We start from the raw sequence: 5931 nt of genomic DNA on the forward strand, positions 1-5931 counted from the left end.
AAAATGCTGCCATGGATACAGTGAGTTAGACTACGACAGCAGCATAGGCTCCGTTTTAATATGTCTACATTTTGAAAAACGAAGTTCCCCAAATTAACTAATAGGCTAACAGTTAATTTTTTTTGCTGTGTAGGACTACCATGTATGCCTACTGAAATCTATCACTAAATTACCTACCTCTCAAAAAATGAGTTCTGAAACGTTCACATTCCTGTCCCAGTTGCAGGAAGTCTACAGTAGTCTAAGTAAGTTGTTAAACCAGGACGTCCTGGTTGCACAAATCAGACAGTTTAAATATTAAAATCTAATTTAGTCCTTGGTCTGTTTTTTAATTTCCTATTTTTGACTTGAGTATGCTAGGCCTATGACCAGTGCCTGAATTGAAAAATAACAGATGCACTATCAACAACCTGGATGAGTGACTGTTGCCTATAAATTATTGTAGGCTATAAACGTCATCATATTAAATAAAAAAGTTGTTAGTAGCTATAATATCAATAGCCTATATTTATAGGTTACACTTTATTTAGATAGTCTACCTACAGATTGTTTATAGAGTAGACTATTTGTAACATTTCATTTCATTTAACAGCTTATGAGTTGAGATTCAACAATTCAACTGTTTCACAAATAGAACCGTTTTCTGATATTACACCAGTGTGGTTGTGGTGGCAATTAGGGGTAATGGTAGTGTATTCATTATAATTTCATATAGACCTGTAGTATAGCCTAGGCCTACAGTATATTATATATTATGTATTATTATAGCCCAGTCAATAGGCCTACAGCAGTTTAATTTTCTGTGTTGTTTTCCTGATGCTCTACATTGCGATTAGTCTCTAATTTGTTAACTCCTCAATAATCATAACCATTCATGCATGACAATCTCAACATTTGGAATGTTTGTTGTAGCCATATAAGACTGCAGGTCAACCTTTAGCCTATTTAATGTCCCGCACCACACAGGCTCTCATTGGTCGGTTCACAAAAACTGACATTAATGAGCAACCTTACGGGAACAGGTGAGCATCACATAGTGCACCCTGGGTAATGTAGTTTATGGAGGGCCATGACTTGCCCAGAGAACCTGATATGGAAAACCGGCAGCTTTTCATAACCTGTCTTTATTCAAGTGCTGAATGATCACTTTCCACAACCAGATTTATCCTACCGGTCCAGGGATTGAATATGAAAAGAACCAGTTATACACGTGATTACTAACTAATTTGTTTAGTATGACTAGGCTATATAATTTAGGTACCTATTTTAGATTTTTAGACCAAGTCACTTTCGAAGATGGAGCTGCCACCTCGTCCAACACTGTTTGACTTCCATGGAGTCTCCATGGTTAAATACTTCACTGACAACTAGGACAGCGTACAGAACTTCAAAGCCAGACCAGATGATATTCTTATAGCTACTTACCCTAAAGCAGGTGGGGATGTGTGAGTAAGAGCATGGAACTTGTGGCATCATATTTATACGTTTAATTTTATGTTGATGAATGCCCTGGATTGATATGTTCCCTATGTTCAGGCCACTGAACCCAATGTACTCATGTGTTTTAATCTCAGGAACCACATGGGTCTCTTACATCCTGGATCTTCTGTATTTTGGACAGACATCTCCAGAGCGCCAGGCGTCCGTTCCTATTCATGAAAGAGTGCCGTTTCTGGAGATCAGCGCACCTTCTCATCCTTCAGGTTGAATCATGGGTCTAAACAGATCTTTACACTGTAAACAAACAAACAACGGTGATCGTTGTCTCTGTTATCTCTTCATTATGTTTATTGTGTGTTTATAACCACAGAGACTCAAATTCATACTTTACAGAGACTGTACAAAGTCCTGAAACTGGATTCTGTAGGTGTAGCGGGGTTCTCTTCCAAACTCCACAAAATAGGAAAAAACACAGGCGTAGTCAAAAAATAGTGGCGTGATTTTTATTATGCCGGCCTCCAAAGTGCAAACAGTGAAAAAACCTGCATAAAGAAAACAAAACAAAAAAACTAAAAAATTAATAACTTACTCAATAATAAAGTTACACAAAAAACAAATCACTAGTTACCTCCTCTGTAACCAGGCCAAGACTGCCCTCACAGACAGAAACAGGCCAAAGCTGCGACTTTTAAAGACAGTAGCCCCTCCCACTAGGCTTAACCATTATTTACACAATATAATAAATAGATTTTACTACCTTCAGAAAAGGATTTATATCTATTACACTTAGACATATTTTCAACAATAATTATATCCATCTCCACCAACATTTTCCTTCCCCTGGAACAGTTACTTACATCACAAATTATTACTACAACTAAAAACCATAATTTTGCAGTTCACATGACCATGAAAGCGCGCGAGAACATGCTATTTAAAAGACGGAAATGTTACGCTTCCGTTTTGCCAAACTGGATGGGAAACAGAGCAGCGATGCATCTCGACACATAGTAAGTGTTTGTTTGTTTAAATGTATGCTTAAAGAAGAGTAGAACTACCAAGTGTGCACCCTTGATCGCGCTACTTAAACAGTAGAAGAAAAATGCATAATAGCGAGGTTTATGACCGGCTTAATTGAGGCTGGAAGGGAGCGGTGTGTGTGTGTGTGTGTGTGTGTGTGTGTGTGTGTGTGTGTGTGTGTGTGTGTGTGGTTGTGTGTGCGCGCTCGTCACAGTAGGCTCAACCAAGTTGCCTCAGATCAGTTTGGTGCTGCTAGATGTGTAAATAGGAAACTGTTTGCCGTCCGTCAAATCAACTTAAAGGGGGATAATGTGTTTTTGGATACTTGAAGGCAGCAGAAACAAGATGTGAATGCAATATTTACATACCAGCTTTTAAGTTAATCCAGTTGCCTATTTAGACATCCAGCAGTTAAAGCAACATTTTCATTCATTTGAAGTTGTTTTTGGCCATCAGGGCCCTGTTTCAGAAAGTGAGTTTGTTAAGCTTGCTTTCTGAAACAGTGCTCTGGTACTCTGGTTCTCTAGAAGCAACGTACTGTACAACTGCTCAGGCTAGGCTCTGGTATGTTAACAAGTCTTTTTGTCTCACTGATGTTTCTCTTCACAAAGGTAAAGGACTTGGCAGACCAGCTTCCCACCACTCCTCGTCTCATTAAAACTCATCTACCAGTCCAGTTTGTGCCCAAGTCCTTCTGGGAGCAGAACAGCAGGGTAAAGCCATTAGTCTGTGAAATATGTGAGTTATGAACCCCAGAGTTCAGATAAATTATAAATGAGTGTTTTCTCTTTGCGTAGATAGTCTATGTGGCTCGTAATGCAAAGGACAGTGCAGTGTCCTATTTCCATTTTAACCGCATGAACATTATCCATCCAGAACCAGGTGACTGGAGCACGTTTCTAAAGGATTTCATGGAGGGAAAGAGTAAGTTCAAAGTAGTGTTAATGTAAAAGGAGGCACAATGTCATATCATGTCCCAAATGTCCCCTCATATATTATTCTGTGGCTTCAGTGGTGTTTGGGTCATGGTATGACCATGTGAACGGCTGGTGGGAGAAGAAACCAACGTATTCAAACCTTCACTACATGTTCTATGAAGACCTGATTGAGGTAAGCTAAGGAGTGTTTGTGTTATGTTCAAGGAAGCTTTGAAACTGTTTTTACAGTGTGTTTTATTCTTTAAAAGAAAATGTCTGCTGGTCATTAGTGTTTACAGATGTTACTGTAAGTCGCTTTGGATAAATGCATCAACTAAGTAAATGTACATTATATGCTATGTTGGTTCCTTAAAAATATGCTATGTAAAATGAAAAGAGCAGTTTAACATATTGACTTTCTTGTGTTAGATATGATTTATATCACTCTCATGGCTGTACGGTAAATATGAAGGTGGGACTAAGAATTAGTTTAGCTTAGCATAGCATAATGACTGGAAACAAAGGGAAACAGCTGAGTCCTCATCCTGGAGTCAATCCATCACTTCATGATTCTGAAAAATGAGGGGCAGGGGAAGATCAGGTGACAGGGAAAGGCGGGAAACTGACATCTTGTGGAGAGGTTGTGAATGGTGGGATGAAAAGTTGCTTAGAAAGGCAGGGGCTTGGAGGAAGTGAGCAGGTGGGCAGAATCTATCCATCCATCGTCAACCGCTTATCCTGCGTACAGGGTTGCGGGGGGGCGGGCAGAATGAGCAATACAATTGAATCAAACTGAAGCAGCCATCATGACAGCAGAAAAATGTATTAAAAATTAAACAATGTTATAACGTGTTAATTTGTGAACATTGGAGGTGCTAGTAGAGGCAAATTCTTTTAACATTTGAAGCCAGGCTAGCTGTTTCCTCCTGTTTCTTGTCTTTAAGCTAAGCTAACCTCATCCTGCCTCCAGCTGTATATTTACTGTGCAGTTATGCTATGAAATTTCTCTAACTCTTGACAAGAAAGTCAATATATTGTTTAATATACCATAGACCTTGAGTAGACCGTTGTTATAAATCCCCAGAAAAGCTCATTACAGAAGAGGCTTAACATAATCAATATAGTCAAGGAGTTGCAAAAACAATCATTAAGTTTATTAAATAAATTATAAAAAGGGCCATAAATCAAACTTGAACAACAGAATAACAAGCCTGATGGGCTGGCCAAAAGTAACAAAAGAAAGGGATGCCATCCAGACCAGCCCACATAGGATCAGTCTTGCCTTTACCCTAAACCAACATTAATTAAACCTATCCAAACAGTATACCAGACCCATCAGAACAAAAAACAGCAAGAAAAACAAAGATTACATAACACAGGTCACAATCACCGACTGTTGCTGCCAAGGCTGGAAAGTGGACAAAAAAGGGAGAGTCAAGGTTCCCACTCCCTTGTCATTGGTTTTTCATTAATCAGACCAGACTTGAGGATAGAACAGAAAACATCATGAGTCAATTAAGGCACATCATAACCAGCAGGGGGAGCATCAGTTTGATTTGATTTATTAGACCGTAACAAAAATAAATGCATAACAAGATGCCATCACAGTGACATTATACATTTATCAGATCTGTCGAGGATAACTCAAGAAAGTTACAAACTTATTTCCATTGTGGTCCTCATTGTAGTCTGATAAAGATGGCAAGGCAAGCTACGGATGAGTAAAGGAACCCTGTACAATCAACCCTTACAAAATACGACCAAAATTAAAAAACAAACAAGCAAACTAACAACAACAAAAAACTAACACATCCCGATGGAAATAAAATAAACATAAAAACATCCACAACAATGATAAATATTCCTTAAGACTACATAAAAACAACCATTCACCACATGTTCGATTAAAACAGCAATCTGACTGGCTTAACTTAATCTCAACTGGGAGTTTGTTCCATTCCAATGCTGCCGTGTACAAAAAGGTGTTTTGCCCAGAACAGCTCTTAAATCTACAGGGTACTATGTCTGTGGCACTGCCTCTAGTTGAGTAGCTGTGAGAGTTCCTAATAAGTTTAAAATAATCTTTAAAATACCATCGCTCATTCCTATGGAAAATCTTTCGCGTTAATCAGTTTCAACTGCCTCACCCTGTTTTGAACTGACAGCCATTGACGTTTACAGCCATTTTCCATTCTTAAGTTCAGAAGAGCTGACGTTGGTTCAATTATTGAGGTTTAAAATCAACCTGACTGACCGATGGGAGGCTCCGCTACCTGACAGTTGTGGGGTGCCTGTGTCACAACTACCCTCCAATTTTAACTGCACCTTAGTTACCACACACCTTATCTTTATTCCACCATACAACACTTCACAATCCATGACATGCATCCAACACAAAACAATACATTTACAGAGGCAGGCAGAGGGGTTGAAGGAGTGGGGGAGATTCTCATTGGCCTCGTGTCCCGCCTCTGGAGCCCCGGGCATCGGGGGTGCTGTGGGGTTGGTGACGGTCTTGCCTGATCTGGGCTGGGGAGAGGGGGGGGGGGGGGGG

At 39.5% G+C, this 5931-nt stretch overlaps 1 pseudogene; it reads left to right on the forward strand.

Annotated features, from left to right (window-relative positions):
* Positions 1-1296: 1296 nt before the first annotated feature.
* Positions 1297-5931, forward strand: part of LOC123974709 — a 9561-nt pseudogene continuing 4926 nt past the window's right edge.

The sequence above is a fragment of the Micropterus dolomieu genome, linkage group LG08 (genome assembly GCF_021292245.1).
Source record: "Micropterus dolomieu isolate WLL.071019.BEF.003 ecotype Adirondacks linkage group LG08, ASM2129224v1, whole genome shotgun sequence".
Lineage (NCBI taxonomy): Eukaryota > Metazoa > Chordata > Actinopteri > Centrarchiformes > Centrarchidae > Micropterus > Micropterus dolomieu.